The 13,177-nt window shown below is 43.2% G+C and overlaps 1 protein-coding gene across 4 annotated transcripts in view; it reads right to left on the bottom strand.

The window, feature by feature from the left end:
- LOC127908028 (zinc finger protein 638-like) overlaps nt 1-13,177 on the bottom strand; it is a 22,996-nt gene extending 9,819 nt beyond the window's left edge. For 2 of the 4 annotated variants that reach the window (XM_052464999.1, XM_052464995.1), the window contains exon 1: nt 2,574-2,730. The gene's annotated coding sequence lies outside the window, so the exon portion shown is untranslated. Of the gene's footprint in view, nt 1-2,573; nt 2,731-13,009 lie in introns of those variants that run through there. The other 2 variants (XM_052464998.1, XM_052464996.1) reach the window with 2 other exon arrangements.

The following is a 13,177-nucleotide window of genomic DNA, read 5'->3' as shown; positions in this document are numbered from 1 at the left end:
TGTCAACCAATCAACATTCAGGGCTCGAACCACTCAGTTTATAATGTAAAATACGGTATACCAACCAGCCCTGTCACTTTTGTTTTCTGTTGCTTATGTTATGTTTTATGTAATCTTGATTCTTGCTTGTATTCAAATATATGTATAATTTGCCATGATGTTTACCTGAAACAACAATATTAAGGGAAAAATACATAAATGTACATACATAAATTCAATAGAAGCCCAAACAGCAGTATTTTATAACATCGTTTTCAGATGACAGACCAATTCAATTATAATGGCGTCCGCATGCTTCTCAGACGAAACAGATCAGAAGGGTTTGTGCATGTATTACGATGACATTGTGACGTTTAGTTCGTTTTGAACTTCAGTAAAGTTTTCTTCGGTTGTTCGGGCACAGACATTTTTCTTTCGAGGCAAGCCGAAGTCAGTAGCAGCCAAAGTCTACGCCCCTTTCATCTGTGCCTGGTCAACAGTAGTGATTTTTCAATAAAGTCTTTGTTTTCATTCAATGAGAGACTGCTCATTTTCACGCACATTTTTTTTCATTAAGAAATACTGCACCACATCTTAGTTAGATGTAAAAATTGGACGACTAAGGTCTTCTGCAAAAACAGCACAATTAATGACCGATTTCTTGAGTTATCTTAGATTCATTCTGACTATTTTGAGGAAGTGTATACTGGCTCCAGAGTTTCCAGAGTGCTATTGCTGCCTTTTTCAATTTTTTAAAGAGAAGGTATTTTAAGGGAGTATGTGAGAACACTCGTTCGGTTCGCATAGGTGCCAGTCGAACTGAAGCATGCTGACACCTTAACCCTATAAAGCTGTGTAGTAATTTAACCTTCTGGTTTCATTTATTTATTATTTATCTTGATATGGAAGATACTGGGCTAGTATGGCCAGACATATGATCATCCAGTAGAGGCTGGTGGGAGGAGCTTTAGGAGGACACTCATTGTAATGGCTGGAATTAAATGGAACATAGTCAAACGTGGTTTCCATATGTTTGTGCTTGATATTGTTGCATTTATTCCATTCCCGCCATTACTATGAGCCTGTCCTCCTATAGCTCAACCCACCATCCTCCATTGCTGTTATCAATAGGCCTTAAAGGTCATTAGCCTCTATCAATGGAGTATGTTCCTAGTTACTGCACTCATTGTAATTTGAACAGAATCCTATATACACTTGTCCTTTCTTATGTATATATTCTGCTCTTTGAGACTGATGCATGATGCCAACCCAGATTAGCTTCTAACTAACCTATCGCTAATATCCACACAAGCTTGCTTGACCAGTGTACTAAATCTGTGCAGGATGATGGACTTCTCAATTACAAGATAGACTATCATCAGAGTCTGACATATTACAGTGCTTGTCAAGTCTGTGCTAATTAGCTACCTGCATCTCCGAACACCTGAGTATTAACAGAAGACGGACGCCACAAACCTGTTGTCACATAAAGATACTATCAGCTGCAACTGCGTTAACCCGGTCCAACTCCGCCCCTTTCTCAATTTTGAAAAGAGAAACGGGGTGTGCCTTTTGGTGGTTAGTTATGCGTCATTCTGGTCATGCGCGCCGAAACCAACGTAGCTTCTTCCTTAGCCAGTAACGACATATGTGTTGACGTCATTTCTAAAGATTTGCTTTTGGAGAAATGGCACTTTGGTCAAATATCGTATTAATCCAATTTGATGTTTAAGCATTAAATGACCTGGTATGATGGTGCATTGATCAGTTATACCATTTGAATACGTTATTTTTTTGCCCAAAGCCGATCTTTAAAACAGTAACTGTATATTTTCCATTTGTGAAATTGTTTTGATGCGATATGAAAGTAGAAAGCTTTATATTTCTAGAACCATACCGCAATTGAAAATCGATTCACATTTAGATTGATTATTTGGCTGACACACACAATCAGTTTTCTGTCTGACCATCTTGGCCAATTCGCCCCTAAATAGAACATGTAACGGTAAGGCCCTTGCACTATTAGCTTCTAGTCCATTATTGGGCTACTAGCAACATAGCTGTAGGTGGCCGGTTATTCATTTACATGAGTTACATCGCTAATATAAACAGACGTTTTCTAGCTGTACTGTAAAGTTAGCATATACATTATATACATACTGCACAATATGTCAAATGCCGCTTAATTACAAACGCATTTATTCGCTCTGATGCTATCCAGTTGAAATGAGGACAGTTAGTTACAATGCTAAGTTAGCTAGCTAACCTAAATCAGCAAGCTCCTGTAATGCCCATTTTATTGGCTAGTACCAACCAGCTGTGCACTCGTGCAAATACATTCCTGTCGTTTTATAATATAGGTTTGCGGATAAACTCGTTCCACATTGACTAGCTGCAGTGTCCGAATAAATGCAGCTTTCCAGGCCTAACGTCAGGTTAGCTAGCTAGCTGCATTGTAAAGCCATTTTGTTTTTTTTGCTGCGATGCCAGTAGCAGAACGAGGAAGCATGAATGGTATTTTTATCCCCGAACGAACGGTGATTCATATCCGTGAAGATGCTATTTTTCAAAATAATCTGTTTAGACATAGCTACCTGTCATACAATACCGGGTGTGGTTCTTTGTTTTTCTTCGTGGGACCTGTTGAAATCGGCTCTTCTCTTCCCTGTGAAGAAGGATATAACCGCTTGCGCAAAAAGCCCTACAATGAAAACAGGCTGACTAATCGAGAACAGAACCAATGATTAAATCTTAGGCATTAAATCGAATTTTATTGCGCCTTTTCTGCTCAAAAAAAGAAGTACGCCACACATACAGTATCTTCTTTTCTATCAAAATGTGTAAATTATAGTTTATTCATCGCTATAATTTATGTAAACTACAAACAACGTTTCTACCACTCTACCAGCATACATCAGAGTTATTCAGTGCTCCTATTTGCAATTGTTTTGTGAAGTTATGACAGATTGCATATTTGGTCAATATTGAGATATTAGACATTTGTTATGGGAAACTTTTGTTATTAGATACCTACTGTTATGTTAGTGTCATGTACTGTACGCTTGAATTTTTTTCAAAACAGTACATACATTCGGGATGAGGCTAAATTAGGATTTGAGACTGCATCAACCTCAACACTCTCTTTCTCTTAACAATGCAAACATGTCGAAATAGATTTTTAAAGTCACTCCTGATGAGACTAAATAAAGTTGTATGGAATTGACTGTGTCCTGTGAATGGCTGTTCCCAACATTCCGGTGTGTCTGTGGCCAAAGCTCCCATGACCCTCTCATTAGCTCGTCACTTGACAAATTATCAGGCTTGTAACGGCATTCCTCCTGGGTCATATTAAACTGCTGTCATCTAAACACTGATAGACAGTGGGATAGACAGAGGCTGTGTACGTGTGAGAAAGATAAATAGTGTGTTTGTGAGATATTGGCCTAGGTCCGACAGAATGGGCGTTTTGTGTGTGCGTGCATGTGCTTATGAGAGACAGAAGCTGTACGTTTGAGAGACAGAGGGAATGATGGAGAGAAGGAATGAGAGGCAGCGTGCCGGTGTATTTAAACATGCCACAGACATCTGATCCAAGCGATGTATTCGATACCAGAAACATTTAAAAACAGACACAGTAACACATGATCCATCCATGCCGGCCTGGTAATCGATATGGGGATGAACTATCTGACGACATTATGTACTGTATGCGCTATCTCTCTCAGTGGGTTTGGTGGTGGTGGGGGTCCGAATGACTTGCCTCTCAATCATATTTCCTGTCATAACTGGTTGCTGTTTGCGTCACCAAAGTGCACCTGTGGGCAATGTCCCCCGTACCCCACGGCGGCTGATGCTAGATTTGGAGACATGTCGTGGGGATGAAAAACACACAACCCCTGCCATTGGAATCCACCTCACCTCTGAACTCTGAGTCAGATTATAGATTTTTTTTCTTCATCATGCAAATTCCCATCACCCAACCTGCCTGACTCCCTTGCTGTGTCCCATCTCTCTCTCTCTTACTCCACTCCCCCCTTTCTTTCTCTCTCTCGTCTCCCCCCTATCCCTCGCCACCGCCCCAGGGCCCCTACCCCTCGCCACCACACCTGTTTGCAGAGTTCTTTGGAGTCACTCATGTTTCATGATCAATGAGGTGAAGATACATTTGGCTGTCGTAAATTTACCCCTTAGCCCCGCGCCTCACCCCTCAGCCTCATGACAATCATTTTTTATTGGACAGAGATGCACATTATTCAAACACCTGTCTGAATGGATAAACAAGTGCTTACAATGTTGACAGGATAGGGTAAGGAATGGACGGGACGGCTAGCAAACGTAGGCAGGGAGATACGCGGATCATGGGCAGGCAGCATTAGCTCATGGAGATGTACGTATGCCATCTTGTATGTGTACAAAACAAATACCAACCATATCACAGATGACAAGATGTATGCTGTTGCTAGGCTGCATGAGCAAGTGAAGACTAGCCAGTGACTACTGTCTGTCCATGACAGTGGATGGTGTGTTCAGTTACTTTCCCATTCTAAGGGAAAGGTAGAAGATGATGATGGTGATGCATGTGACATGTTACTGTCACAGGTAATAATATGGTTATTGTTGGGGGACAGAACATGTCTATAAATCCTCCAGGCATTCCATAAACCATGTGATTACGATTTCAAATCAAATAGGGACCTACCATTTTTTATTTCCAGGCAATTTCTGTGGCGTAGTGCATTTATATAATAATCATATCAAATTGTTAATCAAACCTCATGACTGACCACACTGAGAAAATAACATCTCTATTTCGCCAGTCTCAATTTAATAAGATGATCATGTGCTCTTGCTACCAGAATATCCCTAACAAGTATCCTCTCACTGCCCATCTTGTTCCATAGACCCAACACTCTCTTATATCAGCCGCACGCATTCTCAGATTACAGAGCCCCAACTACTACTGCTGATGCATGGTGTGCGGTTGTCGTTGTTGTCGTAAGCCTACCCTAGGTGCTGGGACAAAGGTGGCGGGTTGTGGGGGGAGTCGGGTTGTGAAGGCACGTGCGTGGTGTTTAAAATCAACCTCGGAACGATGAGAGGAGACACTGAAGTGATTTGGTGCAGACAGGAGGAAAATGATACAGATGCCCCAGGTGGGACAAACAGAGTGGTATGGGGTGTTTCTTACTTCCCCCATGGGGTTTGCATCATCATCAGTCAAAGCCAGCGGAAGACAGCCTGGGTGTTAACAGTGCTGCATAATGGATTGGCTTCCAGTCTGGCTTGTGATATCATTAATGTGTAATACAGTACTACAGTGTGGGACTAATTAAGAGCAGGTGGTGGACTGGAGAGGATTTAGGCCGACTGAATTCAGAAGTCAGACTTCCATGCTAGAGAAAATCTCTCCTCCGGACCCCCAGCCGCTCCATGTATTTGATGTATCCCAAAGCTAACACACATGATTCAACTTGTCAACTATATAATTATCAAACCCTTTGATAGGTGAATCAGGTGAACGAGTTCAGGGGTACAACTAAATTGTGAAACTACTGGGGTCCCAGAGGAGAGGTTTGAAAACCTCTATGCTAGAGAGGTATCTCAGCAATCCACCTTGAGGTTGAACTGGCCCCTAACCTTGAGGTTGAACTGGCCCCTAACCTTGAGGTTGAACTGGCCCCTAAACACAGACCTAGGATCAGATGTCCTCAGCCTAAATCCTCATTAGGATAGAACATATCTGACCCTGGAACCAGCGGTTAAGGTCAACTCCTATCAACTCCTACAACAGAACATACTGTAGTTAAACCAAGGAACAACACAATCAATAGGGAAATGTAGCTTTGTTTGCACATCATGAATATTCCTCAGTAGATGAACTGAATCTGCCACACTGTTGCCTAGAGGACCGCTAACATATCTATTACACTCAAAGGGATTGGACTGGATGAATCACTCAATGTAACACCCCTGAACTGTTAGGATGAAACACCCCTGAACTGCCCTGTTGGTCTCCCACCCCGACCCCTCTCTGCAGTGTGGCAGTAATGCATGACAGGTGTAGTCTTCATGACTTTGAGCGGAACGCAGTAGTCGGGGGTGTAAATTAACAGCGTCGCCAGCCATTCCGTTCCACGCCCTTAAACATCCCAGAGTGGCTGAGCCATCAACAGCTCCATGCAAATCACTGGGCAATAGAAATGCAGAATGGAGATTCAATGAGAGAATGTCACACTGTAGCAATTAAAATGTATCATGGGGTTTAAGTAATGAATTTGGATGCAGAATTCCAGTAGTAAGGAGGAGACCGAAAAAACAAACCACCAACTAAACCATATTTTCTCTCTCCTCTCTCCCTCTCTCGCTCACTAGCAGTTCATTTAGCTCACACTCTCCCTCTCTCTCTCTCTGACACCATCTCTCTCAAGTGTCCATCACGAGTGCTTAGGACATAAATCTTTTTTAGGACTCCTCTTATTTTTAGACCCAAGAGTAGTAGACATAGGCTAGTGGCGATCACTCTAAGGCAACGTCGCAAATGCCTTTTTTTGCACACAGTGCATTACTTTTGACCAGGGCCCACAGGGATGACCACAGGGTTCTGGACAAAAGTAGTACACTATTTAAGGAATAGGGTGCTATTCAGGATGCAGCCTAAGACTCCTCTCGCTCCCAAGGGTGAAGGAGGTCACTGCTGAGACTGCTACAGTCAGAACCTACCTACTGTTACGCCCAAACAATGTGTCCCTTAAGCTAAAAGTGCCTGAGCTAAAGCTTTATAAATGGATGATATGCGATGCTAATAACTAGGTTACGTAGTGCCTGTTGGGCAGCGGCCAGTTCCAAGTGATTTACAAATACAATGATTTATGATATTGCCTTCCCCCTTTAACCAATCTACTAGAGCATTGGTAGTGAACGGTGGCCATCATGTCCGTCTAGCACATCGCTGATTTGTGCTAGTCACGTACACGGCGTGACATTTCTGTGCAGAGGGGCGCACCACCAAATAAAAATCAACCCAGAGGAACCTGATAATGCCCATTTGCATGACTTCATGTTCCTACAGGCAATGGGATATATGTAACTTGTGTTTAATAAGCACCTCCAAATAGGCCAAGCCTAAGGGACAACATTATAGACCAGTGGTTCCCAAATCCGGTCCTTGAGTACCCCCAACAGCACCCATTTTGATTCAACTCCTTGAGGGCCTGATGATTAGTTGACAAGTTGAATCAGGTGTGCTTGTCCAGGACAAAAAGAAACATATCTACTGTTGAGGGTATTCGAGGACCAGAGTCAAGAACCACTGTTATAGACCATCACATATTTTGACACTTTATTCTCTGCTGTATCTACAATGTGATTTAGTTACACCGTCCTACGTGCCGTCCCATCACATGTAGGCACCGTAAAGGCCATGCAGACTGTGTTTCATTGACAAGCATCTTATGATGTATTCAGATTCAGTTACATCTAATTTCAGTCACACAGATATTTGTGTTTCCTCTGAGCGTGACACATTCAAAGCGATGTCCTAGAGCAGGGATGGCCAACTCCAGTCTTCAGGGACCTGATTGGTGTCACACTTTTGCCCCAGCCCCAGCTAACACACCTGACTTCAATAATCAACTAATCATGATCTTCAGTTTAGAATGCAATTAGTTGAATCAGCTGTGTTTGCTAGGGATGGGGAAAAAGTGTAACACCACTCCATCCCGCGAGGACTGGAATTGCCCATCCCTGTCCTACAGAGCATGGGTCCAGTGTGTCTTGCTGTGTGAATAATGAGAGGAATAGGGGAGGAGGGACGTCCTCTCGGCCTCTGTTACTTGGCAGACCCCAGAACCCTTACTCAGACTTAGAGTGCCCCACTCAGATCCCCCTTGGCATAAACTGACCCTTCAAACTGCTTCCAACAGATGAGATCAGTAATCGTGAGGTGTGATATGAATCTCCTCAAGTGACTGAAGGCTGTAATAGTCTCAGTTAGGTAAAACTACGCACAAAGACAATGGATGCAGCACAACAGCACACGTGTAATAACAGTGAAGAGATGTTTGGTGTTATGGCTCAGTCGGTAGAGCATGGCACTTGCAACACCCTGGGTCGTGGATTCAATTCCAGCTGTGGCCACCCATAATTAAGGTTTATCTGGATATTTCACTCTTAATCTGGTGACTTCTGTCCTGGCATAAAAGTCACCAGTCTTGACCTTTTAACAAGGGCAATGCCTTGTGATGTTTTGTGGGGCACAAGTGATTGTGGGGCATTTATTAATTGATTCCCTGACTCACAAAGCAGTCAAACAACGTGCCTGAAAGACAGTGTTGCCACTGTTATAAACACTTTGATTTACACCTTTAGTTCACAAGCCCAACATTGTGAAAAGCTGCAGGCTGGGTTCTAGCTCTGTGGACAGTTAAAGTACATTTATATGGCCCCCATGACCCACAGTGGCCACCTGTGACTGTCACATTGCATGTGTATAAATTTATTTTATTGTTTTCTCTTGCGTTATTTTAGATCCTCGGCAACCCGTGGCACGATGTGTCAGTGGAATGCCACACAGTTTGATGAGGTATAGGTTATGCACGTCCTTACTGTGGTGTTTTCACAATCTTTCTGAGAGATCATTCTGACTGCAGTGAAATAGACAATTGGCCAAATTAGGAGAAGATCACACCCACACATCTGATCATTTGTCTTATTTAAGACCCTGTTTGAACCTCTAATCAAGCAGGTTTTAAAGACTTACAAGTCCTAGAACTAGGTTAATGAGATAATTAAAGGGTCACACACAGAGAGTAGGGAAACAGCCCTAGAACTAGGTTAATGTGAAGGTTAAAGGGTCACCCACAGACAGTAGGGAAGTGAGACAGTGTAATTAGGGAAAACAGTGGAAACCCAGAGGGTGTTAGCAGGGAAAACAGTGGAAACCCAGGGGGTGTTAGCAGGAACAACATTGGAAACCCAGGGGGTGTTAGCAAGGAAAACAGTGGAAACCCAGGGGGTGTTAGCAAGGAACAACATTGGAAACCCAGGGGGTGTTAGCAAGGAACAACATTGGAAACCCAGGGGGTGTTAGCAGGGAAAACAGTGGAAACCCAGGGGGTGTTAGCAAGGAAAACAGTGGAAACCCAGGGGGTGTTAGCAAGGAACAACATTGGAAACCCAGGGGGTGTTAGCAAGGAACAACATTGGAAACCCAGGGGGTGTTAGCAAGGAAAACAGTGGAAACCCAGGGGGTGTTAGCAGGAACAACACTGGAAACCCAGGGGGTGTTAGCAGGAACAACATTGGAAACCCAGGGGGTGTTTGCAAGGAAAACAGTGGAAACCCAGGGGGTGTTAGCAAGGAACAACATTGGAAATCCAGGGGGTGTTAGCAGGAACAACATTGGAAACCCAGGGGGTGTTAGCAGGAACAACATTGGAAACCCAGGGTGTGTTAGCAGGGAAAACATTGGAAACCCAGGGGTGTTAGCATGTAAAACAGTGAAAACCCAGGGGTGTTGGCAGGGAAAACAGTGGAAACCCAGGGGGTGTTGGCATGTAAAACTGTGGAATCCCAGGGGGTGTTAGCATGTAAAACTGTGGAATCCCAGGGGGTGTTAGCAGGGAAAACAGTGGATTGTAGCGCTCAGCAAGCTCCAACTTGTGTCATGCACCAAGTTGTGTCAAGAGCAAACACGTGTCAAGTGCCAATCCGTGTCAAGCCAGAACAGTCACTATCACAGCCATGGACAAACCCTATCAACTCTACTTTGTTCTTACAGGCTTCTACAAACTTGAATATGTTATTGTACTTATGTAGCAAACAAATCCAAGGCCAAAGCAATAAGACCAGACAGGGGTTTTAAAAAAAGGAATGCGACAGGTGAGACTGCTCTCTGACGAGTGTCTGTGAGTGACTCAGGCAGCTAACGCGGCTGCCAATCACAAAACTCGCGGCTGCCAGTCGTAAAACCCTTACCCCCATATCCCCTCAGAGAGTCTACCAGAACAAGACGAAGCACCATACGTTTTCAACTTAGCATACTCAACTCCCACCTCCCACCGGACCAAGAACATTAAACAGCTGATTTACTTAAGCTTAAACCTTCGTCAGTGTTCAACCCTATGATGATAGGATGATACATTTGTCTTATTGAGTTACAGTATTTTGCTCGCGGTCCTTAGAGACTATTATACCAGAATCAATCCCTAATACCTCGCTAATGCTGCTAATGTTTACATGGTATTTAGTGACTACTATACATATGTGTTATTTCATAGTTTTGATGTATTCATTATTATTCTACAATGTAGAAAATAGTACAAGTAAATCAAAACACTTTTGACTTGAACACAATAGTAAATGATCTGTCCTCAATTAGACTTTACAGCCTGATTCTAAAATTGATTAAATTATTCTCTTTCCTCATCAATCTACACACAATACCCCATAATGAAAAAGTGAAAACAAGTTTTAGACATTTATGACAGAGTGGCCAGATGGAAGCCACTCCTCAGTAAAAGGCACATGACAGCCCGCTTGGAGTTTGCCAAAAGGCACTTAAAGGACTCTCAAACCATGAGAAACAAGATTATCTGGTCTGATGAAACCAAGATGTAACTATTTGGCCTGAATGCCAAGCCTCACATCTGGAGGAAACCTGGCACCTTTCCTATGGTGAAGCGTAGTGTGGGCAGCATCATGCTGTGGGGATGTTTTTTAATGCCAGGAACTGGGACACTACTCAGGATCAAGGGAAAAATTAATGGAGCAAAGTACAGAGAAATCTGTACTTTGTCAGAACCTGACTTGGGCAAAGGTTCACCTTCCAACAGGACAAAGGCCCTAAGCACACAGCCAAGACAGCGCAGGAGAGGCTTTGAGAGAAGTCTCTGAATGTCCTTGAGTGGCCCAGCCCGGACATGAACCCAATCAAACTGCTCTGGAGAGACTTGAAAATAGCTGTGCAGCGACACTCCCCATCCTTGGGTATGACGCTACAAGCTTGCCACACCTATATTTCGGGAGTTACTCTGATTCTTCTCGGCAGACCCTCTCAAGCTCTGTCAGGTTGAATGGGGAGCAATTTAATCCATTTTAGAATAACATAGTAACATAATAAAATATAGAAAATTCAAGGGGTCTGAATACTTTCCGAATGCACTGTAAATGATCTGGATGTGGTACTGCTGACGTCAAACACTTCTCCAGTCATTGTTGAGATCTGATATTCTGCGCAAGACCAGCCGTTGGGCCAATGTCATAGACCTAACATCAACCAATTCTCAAACGATTTGGGGCTAAATTCCAGCTAAACTTGGAGAGGACAGTTATGCTACTTACAAAAAGTGTGCCACTGATGAAGAGCAACCAAAGTAAGCAAATAGCTGTATCAGACTGCAAAATAGGATATAAGGTCATTTCACATTTGTGTTGCTCTCATTCACTGCTACTTCACTCAATCCTGTTTTACATTCCCTGAGACCAACCAGAATTGTTTCCTTGGCCACATGTTGCAAGATTTTCATAAAACACATGTGGTTTCTTTTTGCATCACTACATTTTGCACGAGGCAAAAGAGTAGCTTCGCTTCAATTTGCTCATTCGGTGCAGGGCTGTAGTGCTGCCTGAGTACACCAGGGCTGTAGTGCTGCCTGAGTACACCAGGGCTGTAGTGCTGCCTGAGTACACCGGAGTGTCGCTCAGCCACTTCTCACAATGGTGCTCATTTAGTCAAGTTAGATCAAAGCTGAATCAATGTCTTGGAAGATCACATAATGATCAGTTAGTGTTCTACATGACACAACCAAATACACTGGCATAGTACAATGTTACTGTCACACCAAACATACCACCATATGTCTTCTGAGACTTTAGGACGGTTAGCTGAATAGTCAAAAAAATAAAATATCATACGCGGCCAAAACTGTGAATGTCCTGCAAAATCCTCCTGTTGTCCCACATCTGGATATTTTATTAAATGTGGTCACGGTACTAAAACTGTTTTTCTGCCAGTCTGTTTATTTATTTACCCCCTTGTCCTTCATCACCGACTGACTGGGTTGGCTGTCAGTGGTCTCATTTACTGTTATGTGATGCGCCTCTGACTGTGCACTAAGCATTTACTGACTTAAGCCGTTGGATGGGGCAACATTAGGAACTTACTGTCTGCCGGACTGACAATAAAAGGGTGATGACAAGTTGGAGCCTATGGGGACTGCTCCTCGGCTCGCAGCTGTCTGCAGTAAATAAAAACATCTAGTTCACGACATACCACCCTACAACTGTTCAAAACAGCCCAATGTTTGTATTACAATTACGACAGCCATAGCCATGCTAAATGTTATATATATATATAAATATATACATACAGTATTTGTCATTTCTAAACAGAAACAAGAAAGGACTTAAATAAAATAAAAGCAGTACATAAAAAAATTACTTCAAAAGTTGGTAAATAAACCACCCCGTCAACACTTTACACCACTTTATGGCAAAAGGTTTGGGCTAAATTTGACCTGATCACTTTGATAGAAGACTCAGCAAGAATTCTACTAAGTTTTACTCTAGTAGTTGAGTTAAAGCGTTGCACTACCACAGTCGGTGAATATATAATTACTAGCCGAGTCACAGTACGCCGACCCGGCGCTGTCAGCCAAGTCACTGTATTAAACACTCTGTGCAAACTTCATTCTTTCAAGGATCAGAAATGAATCAAGTACCAGTTGTGATTGGTAGTAAAGGCAGCAATAAAGGTAGAGTAGTACTGGTAGTGTTTCATTCTAGACCACAAACAAACACGATAGAAGACCATCTAAAAAGCTGTGCTGGTATTCAGCACAAATGCCATCCCACAACAAACACGTGTACACACGCCTAAAGCAAACGGATGCCTGCAGTATTTACAGAGCGCACCAAAACAGCATCCCCCCCAGATCCCTTTACAATGCACTTCACCCATTTGACCCTGAGTCCCCTTACCCTTCACCCCCTGTACTATACCCTCTGACCCCTGAACCCTGACATGACTCACTTGTTGCCTGGTTTTGTCAAGGCTGTGCAAGCTAGAGCTCTCTGCTGCTGGCCCATGTTCTGGACCAGGTTTTTCTTATTGTTCTTCTGCATCTCCTGGCCGGACTGGCTGGGACTCACAGACCAATGGGTCCAGATCCCAGTGAAAAGCTGCAGTTAATACTTGTCT

Source organism: Oncorhynchus keta, chromosome 16 (assembly GCF_023373465.1).
Source record: "Oncorhynchus keta strain PuntledgeMale-10-30-2019 chromosome 16, Oket_V2, whole genome shotgun sequence".
Lineage (NCBI taxonomy): Eukaryota > Metazoa > Chordata > Actinopteri > Salmoniformes > Salmonidae > Oncorhynchus > Oncorhynchus keta.
This window is presented reverse-complemented; position numbering and strand designations above follow the sequence as displayed.